The 13066-nt window shown below is 44.6% G+C and overlaps 1 protein-coding gene across 1 annotated transcript in view; it reads right to left on the bottom strand.

Moving 5' to 3' along the window:
* The window catches only part of FOXP1 (forkhead box P1), a gene marked incomplete at its 5' end in the record, with an annotated part of 164421 nt that overhangs the window by 131522 nt on the left and 19833 nt on the right, over positions 1-13066 (bottom strand). The window lies entirely within an intron of this gene.

The raw sequence follows: 13066 nt of genomic DNA, 5'->3' as shown, positions 1-13066 counted from the left end.
TCCAGGATCCAGAAATGAGAAACAGAGCGTTTCATCTTCATTTTACTGCCGCGAGACCAGATGAGAGCCCTGATCGCGCAGTCAGACCCTAACGGGCAGATCTTTGGAAGAGTCTTTGGAAAGACTCATTTCCACCACTGTGGTTTTAATGTAAACGTAGCAATCTGCTTGTGCAGGCTCATTTACAGCGCGGAGACAGAGCTAAGTGGTGAGCTAATGCGACCCTCTAATGACTCCTGGAAACGCATCAGGATGTCCTCCGTCCCTGTCCCTCTTCCCGCGATGGGTGTCAGCAGCTCACGTCGCTGCCTGTCCCCACCTCGGCTCACACGCAGCCCTGGCCACGGGAGCAGCGGGCAGGCAAGTCCCACAGCTCCCTGCCTGCCCTGCCTGCTCCCTCTCGCCCGCACACGCACCCCCCCACCCTGCCACCGTCTCTGGGCAAGCTGACCCCCAAGTCTCCGCAGAGGCTGGGGTACCAGCGCCAGGCGGGCAAAGATCCAGCCTGTTCTCATCTGACCGTAGTATTTTTCATTTGCAGCGACGCCAAAATACAAACCAAGCCACAAAAGTAATGAAAAATACAGCTCTTCTTGTCTTCAAACATGACATTCATGGCGGATTCACTGTCTGCGTGTTGCAGCACACTCTATTCTTAGCACCGTGCCTTTTAAAGTTAGGCCCATTATTTTCTACGGTGTATCAAGATCAGTATGTATAACATATGCCATATTGTTGACACTTCCCTGGATGTACTGCATGCCATATGCCTAAAGCACTAAAAGGGGTGATGAACAGAGTGGCAATACTGAAAGGAGAACAAGATACACCGAGCATGCTGAATGAATTCAGTTATATAATTCAGCCAATAAGGGTTTCCATACATTTAACAAACTTCCTCCCCCCGCCCCTTTTTTTTTTTTTTTGCCTCTCTTGTATAAAAAATGAATTTAACAACTTTCCAATGTGAAAAGTTAACACGCTGGACACGTATTCAAAGCAAACATTTAATCACAGTGGGCCCACCAGGTCCAAAAAGTATACATGTAAAGATAGATCATATATAATCACACCAATAAAACAAACAAAAAAGGACAATTCATACATTTTAGCAATAAACTAAAAAAATAAAACATACAGTTCTGCTCCTGCTTCTACTTGTCCTTTACTTTACCTTTCATAAATCTATACCCCAAGTCCAATTCCTAGAACTAGGAAAGATGTCATCTTGCCCATCTTTAAAGGTTTATTTACTAGTTTCCTTACTAAGAATTATTATTTGAAGAACCTAGAAACTAATGCTCTCTTACACTACAGTATTTTTGTCGAAATCTTCTGGAACAGATTATAAAATTGAAATCTAAGAAGGAACACAGCTGAGCTATATTTATAGCAAGAACACTGCTCTTCAGCATCTGATACATACACATGTGTATCCTCATTTCTATGCCATCCCTCTGCACACTCTAATGGGTACACTAGCTGCATACTTGTCATTAAAAAAGAAAAGAGGGGAGAAAAAGGAACTGACTCATCACTGAGAACAGTTTTGACAGTACTTGCATGAAGAAGAACGAGCCCTGGCAGAAAAGTTCAAGCTATTCAGTTCACCACTTGTGACCAGCTAGAAATGACATACGTGGGACTGAATGAATAGCCGGGAAAAACGCAAACATGCAAACTCTCGGCATGGGTACAGGCTGGTTGCACAGAAGAACCCAGGTCTATTCTCCAAGTTTAGTCCTTGGAGCTATGTGCTGCCTGGAGGAAGGAAAAGATCAGGATGTCTGGAAAGCGGGTTCCACTACAGGAAACCCCTACCAAGTTTCCACTGCCGAGACACCATAAAGGTCCCTGGGAAAAGGGAAGAGCACTGCAGAAACGCCTGGCATGTGCAGAGAGCACTTCCAGGGGAGCATCCCGGCCGGTACCGTGCACGGGGGCACACGTGGGGAGCAGGTTGCTCTCCCGGCGTACAGGGAGCACAGCCGTTCCTCACCGGGATGCTGCTAATGCTCTGGAGCTAATGATGCCACACAAAGCTGAGGCTTCCCCGTCCTCTGTCATTAGTGCCAACTGTACACCCACAGGCAATGGATCAAAGGGGCTATGAGAAGATAAGGAGAATCCATTTTAATTTCAAAACATGGAAATTCTGACACAGGAGATCACTAAAGAAGATCAGTTCTGTTACGTTTCGGTGGTGTGTTGAAGGGGAATGTTGCATTTTAAATTTGCACGCACATACCTATTTATTTGAGTAAGCAACATCATTAGCAGCATAGAACAACATAAGAGGAACATGGGACTTTTGTTAAAGTGGAAGGCAGAATCCTCTTCGTGAAAAACATCAAAGAAAAAGAACACATGCTGATGTTTAAAAACAGCCTATGTCTAATACAGAACATCAAGACTTTAAAAAAAAAAAAACAAAACACAAACCAACAATGCCCCCCCGCCTTGCTTCATGATATTTTCCTTAGAAACAAACCTAGCACTTACTGCTGACCAGGAATTAGCTGTCACTGCCAGTTTAAAGCATTGGTTGTATAATCTAGTAGTGAGTACTCCGATAAAAAGTCATATACACAAATGTCACATTGTCAAAATTGGGACAAGTGGAAGTTTTCTGAGTGGAAACACTTGCACTTCATCAGTATTAGGCCAGAAGGTAAAGGAGGCATATGTCCCAAAAAATTAGAAAGGGAAAGGGTTTGAAGGGGCATGCCAGCATCTGCTCTGGTCCTGCTCTGAGCTTTCTTTGGGAGAAAACAAAACAAAACAAAGCAAACCAAAAAAGATTCCTCTTGCAAAAGCCACAGCTACAGAGCTATTTGCATGGGGAACTGGTGAACAGACATCACCCCCTGTCAGCATCCCCAGGTTTGTGCTTTTAGTACATTATGCGTGGCCACGCGATGTCAAGTAACGGAGCAAAAAAGCCTTTTACCTTCTGGTCTCAGGGCTGGTCCAAGCAGAGTGTAGCCAAGCTTTCTAGCAGCTGTTGGCAATGGTAGTTTGATGGACTTCACCTAGTTCCTTGTGGACTACTGTCCATACTAGGAAAAAATCCTCACCTGACAGTGGCAGCGGGATCCAGCCCTATCCACAGACCCCAGCAGCGTTACAGATTTTTCCTCGGAAGCCAGGTTGAGACACAAGGACCGCAACCATACCAACGTGCCCGTGAACCTTCATAATTAGCTTCATGTCAAGCAAGAAACAAACCTACCAGGGCTAATTAAAACATTTCTTGTGCTTGCGCTGTAAAAAACCCCCACACACCACCACACTGGCAACAAAAAGTAAAAAAAATCCCCTAACCCACCCTGTGGCCAACTTTGTTTCCTTTTTCCTGCGGCGCTGGTGACGTTCGCAGGAGACCTCAGAAGGGTAAAAGAGCATTGCTAACATGGCAGCTATTTAATTCCACCAGGCAGATCCCCGAGACCTGTAACGAGCGTCTGCTTCCTCCCCATCAGGCCATTAATCACCGAGACTCCTAAAAGGTTCAATTCATGTGCCCACTCGGAGAACTCATGAGATGCCTGATAGTCATATGTCATTTGAGAAGGGAACAAAACTGTATTCTTCTCTGAACTGATGTAGCTCCTATTACCAAGAGACTCTCTCCCTTGGGAGCAACCAGAAGAGAGAAATGAAGCAAAGCTCTGCCTCGCAAAGACACGTAATGGATGCAGAAGGGGAAGAGAGTTATAAGGAATCTGCTGCTACCCTTATTTTGCCAATAAGCTGGGGAATTGGTGGAAGGATTTTGAAACTGGCGAAAAAAATTTTCGATTTTTAATAGATACACCCTAGACAGACGGGCTGCCCTCCAGCAAAGACTGCCCCCCTCATTGGGTAAGAGCTTGGCAAAAGCAAAGGAGGTTTTTGCCATCTTAAAATTAGATCATTTCCACTGCTGACTAACTTCACTCTTCTTGGGACCTTCCTCTGGAGGCGATGCCCAGGCACCATGCGTGCTCCCGAGTCCTTTGCTTCCCTTGATATCCACTGCTTCGAAATCTCGAACCTTATCTACTGTTGCTCTTAGAAGCCTGGGAGCTACACACCTGGGAGCTACACGCCTGGGAGACAACTCCAGCTCCTTACCATCGCACAGCACCCGTGGGGCCAAGCACAAATGCACGGGGGTCCCGGGTGCCTGAGAGCCCAGGCTCCAAATAGTTCAGGGCACGGCAGCGGCGAACCAGGGCTAAGCTGAGCCTCCGCACACCGCCTCCCGGGGCCGGCCTGAAATGTGACACATCGAAACATCGTTTGACAGTGCCAGTTCCTGGAAATGACAGCTGAAAAGAAAAGAGTACAAAAAAGGGAAATGCATACAGCTTTAAGAAAATATGGTCGTATCGCTCTGCATTTGGTGGAAAATTAAGAAAGAACAAGCCATCGTTTATCCTGCCCTCTTGCTTCTTCATACTGCTTTTCTTCGTTTAATTACTGCTCTATCAGGTAAACTAACAGATAATACAGACAAAAATATAAAAACCTAAAAGCACCTCAGCAATTGCTTCACATCCTGACTAGTTTTCCTGGAAGTAGTCCATGTCTCAACAGAAATGTTATCCCCATTCTCTTTCCCCTGCCCCCTACGAAATTCAGCAATGACAATTTTGCCCTCAAACTAGACAGTGAAACTAAGTTTCCGGCAGCCTGGCATATTCACTGCCACTCAATACTTCATCTTTCTCCCTGGCACCTTTTGATCTCTGAGGCTTTGGAAACACTAAGCTGAACTGATCTCCTGCTGTAATTCATAATTACCAATTCACAGCATTTTTCAACACTCTGAAGATGCCAGCCTGCTGCTTAGGAGTTAGCATACAATTGAAAAATGCTGAAATTTGTTAGCCAATTGAGACTTTTTCAAAATTTTCCCTGTTCCTCCCGAGTGCTACAAAACCCGTACCGAGCTGCTGCTGTTACGGGGGGGCCAACCTGGATGCTCAGTGCTGCAAAGAGGAGGCAGAGGGGCTGCTTTCAAAGGGTTTACAACATTGAAAAGGGGTTTATGATACATAAACAGCCTCTTCTGGTTCAGAAACCCTCTTGTCCCATTCAGCATCACCGCTATTCCTATCGGTTTCACCCGCCTGCAGCTGCTCCCCGGCCGGCACATACAAAGCACGGCTCTACGGGCGACAGCCGCGCGCAGCCCTCACCTCCCGGCGTGAACGCGCCACCACGATCATCTCGTTCCAACGCAGGAGACCGTTCCCAGCCCAAATTGCAGCCCATGGAGGGAGCAAAGCTGCCCATGCGGAGGCAAATGGGGTCGTCCCGGCAGCCACCTTTGTACCCTGCACACAATCTCGGCTATTGTTCTACGGTCATGAAAAATTAAGGCGGACACTTAAAATTTCCCACTCCAAGTTTTGGTATGAAGCCCTGTAGTATATTTTGCTCTTGTGGCTTACCTATGGGACCTTGTGCAAAGGAAGTCCATGCTGGGAGTGAATGTAAAATATGGGACCGTGCAGGCTGGAGAGAAAGCCTTAACCAGAAGTGTTTGAATTAAAGCAAGTGTTTCCCCAGAGATCCTTCATTAAGCTTGTGTCCCAAGTTCTCTTTCAAACTACCAGCAATACACTCCCCCTCTGAAATGATCTTAAAGTCCTTCAACAAAATTAAAACCACTCTTTTCCACCACCCGGATTTTATAGATGGGGCAACTAAAGCACAGAGATGAGGAGGAGTTCAACACTGGAAATAGTACTCGTGAACTACAAACAAAGAGTTTTGCACATTTAAAAGTAGCATTAGATGCAAAACCCCTTTTCTCTGGTTGCTTACTAGCACAACTAAGTTCAAACACTTTATGGTCCCCGCTTCAATATAATCAATGGACTTATACATTGGTAAATCCTCATATTCAGTTCTTGGTGTTGAAAACAAAACAAAAAATGTCCCTTTTAATCCTTAAACAACCGTAAGACACCTCTACGGAAACATTTCACTATTTCCCTGTTTGGCAGGGAAGCATGCCAAAATACCAACGTCCCGCCGGCTACAGCCTGGCTGTGCTGCAGGTTAACACTGCACACAAGTCCCCCAAACCATCACGTGCAGAGACAGGTCTCACACCAAAAACCCAGCCCAAAATACTCCCGAGACTTCAGAGAAGCTCAGGCCCAGATCCACATCAACGTTTTGCATCTCAGGTTTATATCTAAACCAAATATAAGGATTCTCTTGACTTCTTCCAAAGAATAGTCTTTTAAGACGTAAGACTCAAGAACCAATAAAAAAGGTAATTTAACAATATCTCTAGTGTGTCACCAATCATTTAAAGGGCCTTGAGGCTGCTGCATTCCCACTACAGCAGCTTTCCCACCCTGATGGTTTGCAGTTGACACTCTCTATGTTGGTATTTTTTCCAGCCTAAGCTTGATGGCATTTTTTAACCTTCCCCTCACAGCTGATGTCCTCCGCTCCTGCCACGGCTGTGTCCCAGCAGCACCACGGTGGGCAGGGCTAGGGCAGGGCATGGCTCTGCCGGAACCCACAGTGGTGGGACAAGGGGTCTTCTCCTCCATATCACCCCCGGCACGAGGTTCAGGAGAAGGGAGACACTTAAATTTAGATGGAAGAAATCAAAAGGGGGAGAAAAAAAAAAAAAAAGGAGAGGGCGGAACTGTTGATCAGGATCCCGTAGCAATAACTAACTTCAGTAATTTGCCAGGGTATCCACCACTCGCTGACAAACTGAGTTTTTCTTGCAAAAAAGGTGACGAGAATGACTCTCGTGGACCTTTTGCCTGTCTGAGCCCGAAGACTGCTTGGAAGACAGAGTATCTGAGACAGGGGAAACACTCCCTTCAGCTTCACTTGGTATGAGTGGCATTGTCATCAATTCGTTTTGATTTTCAGAAATCTGGGCACAGCCCAAAAGGCCATGAACCCCTTGCAGACGGACCCGCAGCACCAAGGATGGCCACCAGCAAGGCTGGCCCGTGCCACCGCAGCCTCCCTCTTGCTGCTGCCGCGCTCGGTGGCAAGCACGGGACAGGCACATCTACTCCCGAACGGCTACAACCTCTAACAATTTCTGCACGGTCTGTTACTCAATCAAACACAACGGTCCTGGCCCCCTGCTTGGTTTCCGACACAGAACAGCAATGGGTGTTGGTAACAGAAAAGGGCGGCGGGGAGGAAACGGGTGGAAGACCACCACTTAAAGTACACCTACCTACCGCACGTGAAATTAATAGTTACAAAAAATAAACTTGTTCAAAAAGTTTTCCTTTGCAAATACCTATAGCATACCCTACCACCAGCGTCAGTAATAAGTTTTCGAATGGATAACTGCTAAATGAGTGTATCTGCTAAAGGAATCATTTTTTTTTTGTGCACTCCAAGGTTATGTGTTTAGCAGGCTTCGATACTTCAATGAAAAATTGAGGTGGCAATGATTTGCAGACTAAATTAATGTTAAATACTTCAAAGAACTGGACAAACAAGTCAGCAGCAAAAATTTTATGGGTTCACTTCCTTCAAGGGAACTTAAAGAGCCAGCATTTTATTGCTGTGAATTCTAGTCACTCCTTTTACCCCTCAGCATCTGTTTGAAATATGTAGTAGACAATTGCTTTTTTGGCTCTGACTCAGGTGGTTGAAATACAGGACAAACAGACTACTGTATATAAGCTTTCCTCCAGCAATGAAAATTTTTATTAACTCTCTTGCATAGCAAACGCGGCTGCCTAGCTTCCAATCCCTATAGAATCATCAAGGAATGTGGCTAGTTATTAATTCTGGTGGTCAAGCACGGGGTGGATACGCTGAGACTTGTCTGCAATATGTAACCTCATATTTAAAAAAAAAAAAAGAGAAAAAAAAGCTGCAGAGGGAAGGAAAAAAATAAATGAGTTCTGTTTAGTTCATCATTCATATGTGTAAAATTCCAAGCTAAATACTAGCTCTGTACATAAATATGTCAGCCTTGTCAAACGCTCCAGCCAAAGAAAACATGGCCCATGGTGGAGGGGTTCAGAATTACCCTCAGAGCCATGAACCTGCCCCACCTTCCGTCACCGTGTCAAATTCAGGAGTTTTCTCACATCGGTGCTTCATATAAATAACCTGCAAACACTGCCTAAAAATTACTCTTCTCACCCCACCCAGCTGAAGGACCAGGGAAAAGAGAAGAACGAGGACAAAGGTACATAAAAGAGAACGGAAGGTCCTTGATCCTCAGAAGACTTAATTTCATGTAAAAGGATCCTGGCCACCTGTAAGTCCTATATTCATTATTTGACTTCTACACCCACAACACTACCTGGGTAACAGTGACCCTTTCGCAAAGCTTTTGATCACCGAGTAGAGATGCGAGATGGTTTCCAGCGTTTAACATTGAGTGAAACACCCTCTTTAAGTTGCGGTTATGGGCTAATTTGAGCCAACCTTTGGCTGTTGTGGTGTATTACAGGTTGCTTTTAGCCTTCTGTTGTGTTTCCAATGCCACAAATTTAAAAATAAGAACCTGCCATATATTTTCTATACAAAACAACTCCAACTGTCTGAAATCCCACTGCTCTGTAGATAGTATCAATTTTTGTATTTTCAGTGGATACTTAATACACAGATTATTAAATGGCTGGACTTTGCTTAAAGCTGCCCTTCAGTTTTGTTATATTTTTGAGAAACAAGGCAACAGTCTACAGCTAGCTGTCTATTTGCTCAGGGTAATTTCCACACCAATAAATTTAATAATTCAAATGAGTCTGGTTCACCAAAGCCATAAATCAGAGAATGTGACTGCAACATGAAGAGCTGCAACGTGAGCCATCAAGGGCTGCATATCGCACAGTTCTTTGTATCACGACATGTCCTGTGACACTGAATCTCCCTAGCATGATACACCACAATCTGAAGCAATGTCCTTACACTGTTTTCTGGTCACCACACCCCACAGGTATCTATTTGATCTTCTGTATCTCTTCCTATTTTCCCAGGGGACAGCACAGAGAAGGACACTTCTCATTCCCTCCCTACGACTGCAGTTGCTGGATGAGAAGAATGCGACTCTTATCTCTCCTATTTCTTATTGCCAGTAAAAAGCAGAGTTTCCCTTCCAGCTCTCAGCTCCTGCTCACCGTTCTGTCGGGAGCGCAGGCTCTCCGGCACCTCAGATCATCTGGCAAGCACTCGCCACGCTGCCGAACATCAGCTCATGCAGGGAGCGCCCGTCACCCGGCCCCGGCCGCCTCTCCAGCAGCTCCCTCGCAGACAGAAAGGATATTATAGGCATCACATGCGGCTCTCTGAGATGGTGGCCAAATAGCAGCGGTATCTATCCTGAGGCTTGTTTCTGCACGGACAGCGAGTGCCCCGACAGCTCGGAGCACACCAGGTACCTGCTGCCACCACCGCCCTCCCGCTCCCACCCGGGCAGCCATGGCCATTAGCCTGCAAAGCTGTGCCCAGCGCCTCTGGGCACCTCATCGGTCAGCACTGTAGACGTGCAGCCTCACAGATACCTGACTACTGTAACTCACTGTTCAAAGCCCGAATCCACCGGAACAACGAAGGTTAAGCCCTGTAACCCTTAGGAGACAACTTCAAACCCTCTCTCCGAATGAAGCCTGGCAAGCACAGGCTCTAGCAGGAAAGCAATTTTGCGGCACAGCCGCAGCATACTTCTCCATGTCTACCGAGTCATACTGACCCCAAAAGAAAGAGCACCCCCTCCATGGAAAGGTAGCTGGTAGATGAAAAAATGCAGATTGTCCTGAGGAAATCTTGGAAAATGAGATACAAGTCCATTTTCGAAAAGGCCATTCCATACATACCATTTGTCAAATTCTCCCTAAATCTTTTATACAAAACAGCCAGCAAACCATGCCAGTAACAAAAAGTAATGGTACTCCAACGCAGCTCTGAAAGCTACACCCAGAGGACTGTATATTCCCTACACTATTCAGCAATGAGTAGTCAACTTTTGTCACCGTGTAGATAGGAGAAGAAGCAGATGCAGAGTACCCTATCACATAGTTTGCAACCTTCTCCAATAATGGGATATCAGAAAGACCACAGAGACATGATTATCGTTTAGAGAGCCCACAGTCAACCATTTTATCCTTTCAGTATGGTATTTGTAAGAAAGTCATACATATATTGAAACCATAGCCAGATATAAACAGTCCTAGACGCAGAAGAATCCATAAACTTTCCAAGCAAATAGGCAGTATTTTATGCTTCAGCATTTTTGGTTTATGCAATAGCATGGCATGGCCCGAGCACACTACTCTTGAGAGAGCAGGTCTTCAGTTTCCAGAGAAGGGCTCCTGATCTCTCCAGCTCCCCACACCTTCTGTGGTGCCTGAAGGAATCCTATAGGTGCTTTGCAGAAAGTTGCGCTAATCTGCGTCTTAGGCAAACAAAGCACTAAATACAAGTGCCGGATTAAATGCTACACATAATTCTCATAATAAATTGTGAAAACACTTAAAAGTAAAAGCACTGTAATAAACTGCTCCCAGGATTGCCTAATCCTGCAGCCCTGAGCCTAAGGATTTGCTTCAGTGCTGGTGTTGCCTTATCCAGTCACACCGCAGCTCCCCTTCGCGGAGGCGAGATGCTCAGCTACGGGACCGCACAGGCTTTGCCCGGCAAATGCTCCTTACGGCTTTAACACCTTGTGCTTGCAAAGCATCATCCCGAGAAGGAGACGGGGCAAGTAACCACATCTAACATTTAGCCCTTGCTAAGCCGTGGTGAAGGTGGCCTGAGCAGGCACCTCTCTCTCGCTCTGCCATTTCATCTTGTTCAGATGAACCACCGCGCAACACGGGAGCGGCGGGCGAGGAGAAACGGCATGGTAGGCTAGAGGTGGATGAACTTGTTTTATCAGCAATACTTGACACGCACTTCTGAAGGGGAGCACCGACATTCAGAATTTCTTAAAATTGTGTTCTGGCAGTTATTTTCTAGCCTGAAAGCACCCCTTGAAAAACACAGCAGAGCTGAGAAACCTGCTTGCTTTTTTCATATTCCATTTTCTGGATAAAAGTGTGGCCTTTTAAATTAAATGTTGCCACCTGTCGTCTTTAGCCTTTTTTTTTTTTTTGTCACCTCCACTCTTAATTCTCATTTAAAATTCCATTTAAATTCCCAGGATGAAGCCAGATTCTGCAGTACAAATTCAGGATTTTCAGCAGAACAGTTCTAGGAGTTGCCGAAGTAGCAAGAGCCTCAGCGAGCTGTATAACTTAATTACAGTTTATCTGATAAAATGCCACCTTTGTACAAGAGACCCCAACTAACATGCTTTCCCTGAAATATCTGGAGCCTGATTCATCTGTTTTACCTCTGCCTTATGCTGGCTTAGCACCACTAGCAACAGGAGCAGCGTTACACCGACGTGAAGCTGAAATAAATCCACGGAGAGACAGACACACCGCAAACACACAAGAAATTAATGTGCTTTTCACTGCTGTTGGCGTACAAACACACAGGGAAAAAGAAAAGAAAAAATTTTTCTTTTCTGCCTTGCTTTTCGCAAGTTCCTGGCTATCATTCTGAAATGTAGATATTCCCATCATGCCTCAGTGTTTTTCAGCCCCATGATGCCCTCACTTTTGATTGTGTAGATGAAGTTGAAGTGCACAGGGTATTTACTGATCCAGTTATCTTGTTCTGTGACAGGCAGAATCAATCAATCAAGGGGCCAGCTTTATGCTTACGTATTCCAGGCACATCTCCGCACTTCAGGATACGAGATCACAGTGTTATCCAGCCAAATTTGATCAACAAATGCAGTTCCCCTGTGCCACAGCAATCTCAGATGAAGATGTTATTATGTGGAACTGAGCAAAGTGATAAAGACAGTACAGAAAAGGGAGGAAAAGTCCAGCTGGACCTTTCTGACAGCCTCTATATACTACGGCTGCAGCATCCCTTTTTCTGAGGCTAACAAAAATAGCACATTCCCGGGTAGCTGTTGCAAAATGCCTTCTGACCACCCTGTATCTGTTGGTACTTAACGAAAGAAACATTATGCCATGGAGTTTTCTAACATATTTTTAAATGCTGGACAACAGATTACAACCCTTGCCACTGTATTTACAGAGATTTCTATAACACAGGATCACATACTGTATTTTTAATCACTTTGTTGCGAACAAGCATATCAAAACCTGAAAGCCTAAAAATATATTTTAAAATCACAGCTGGCTTAAGCAACCTTTAAAGGGTTTTTGTTTTTTTTTTTTAAATCCCAGCTACAAAAAGATGCATGTGAATGCGTAAATGTTTAAGTCTGTCTCAAGGAGAGTTGACACCACGTTTTTATTTTGCCAATAGCTTTTCACTTTGCTATTGCCCTACAGTTATTTTACATTATTTAATCCAAAATACCATCTTTTTGATTCTACCTTTCTTTGCATTTTAAATCTTTAATGGAAGCCTTTGGCAGTCCATGGGCACAATTATTAGATATCTGCAGAGAGAAATTGAAAAATTAATCATACTTTCCATTTTATATTTCTGTACTATACATAAAAATTATCTGGTCTTAAAGCCGCATTCCGTGGTCTTTCGATATTCTCTTCCCAACACAGTAAATACTGTGCAAGAATCGGTGTATCTTACATTCAAATCTCTTCAGCTAAACAGTTATACGGAGAACGCCGTGTTCTCTTTTCAAGTGCAAAACTTATTTCAGATCATTTTTCAATTAAAAGGCATCTGCTGCTACTTCTTCTGTTATGGACTGCCTAAAAAATCAGGGAAAAAAGTACCCTAGACTAATCATACTGATGATACTGAAGTTGTCTATAACCCTTTTATGGGCTTGGGCACTTAAATTACAGTTTTTCACAACTGCATGCAAAACGTGTAACATAATCCTTATGCAGTTTATTATAGAAACCGATATATGCATTAATCTGACCTTTGTCTAAATAGCCCCTTAACCACAGGGAAAAAAATCCAAAGGCATCTATCAGCATGTGAGCAGTATCAAAACTGCTAAATCTATTAACTTTGTTTTCCTTTCACTATTATTAAACTGGAAAGCAAAATTCAACTGGAAAATTGTGCC

This window comes from Phaethon aethereus (genome assembly GCF_964289735.1).
Source record: "Phaethon aethereus genome assembly, chromosome: 11".
In the NCBI taxonomy this organism is placed as follows: Eukaryota; Metazoa; Chordata; class Aves; order Phaethontiformes; family Phaethontidae; genus Phaethon; species Phaethon aethereus.
Note: the sequence above shows the minus strand (reverse complement) of the source record. Positions and strands in the feature narration are given on the sequence as shown.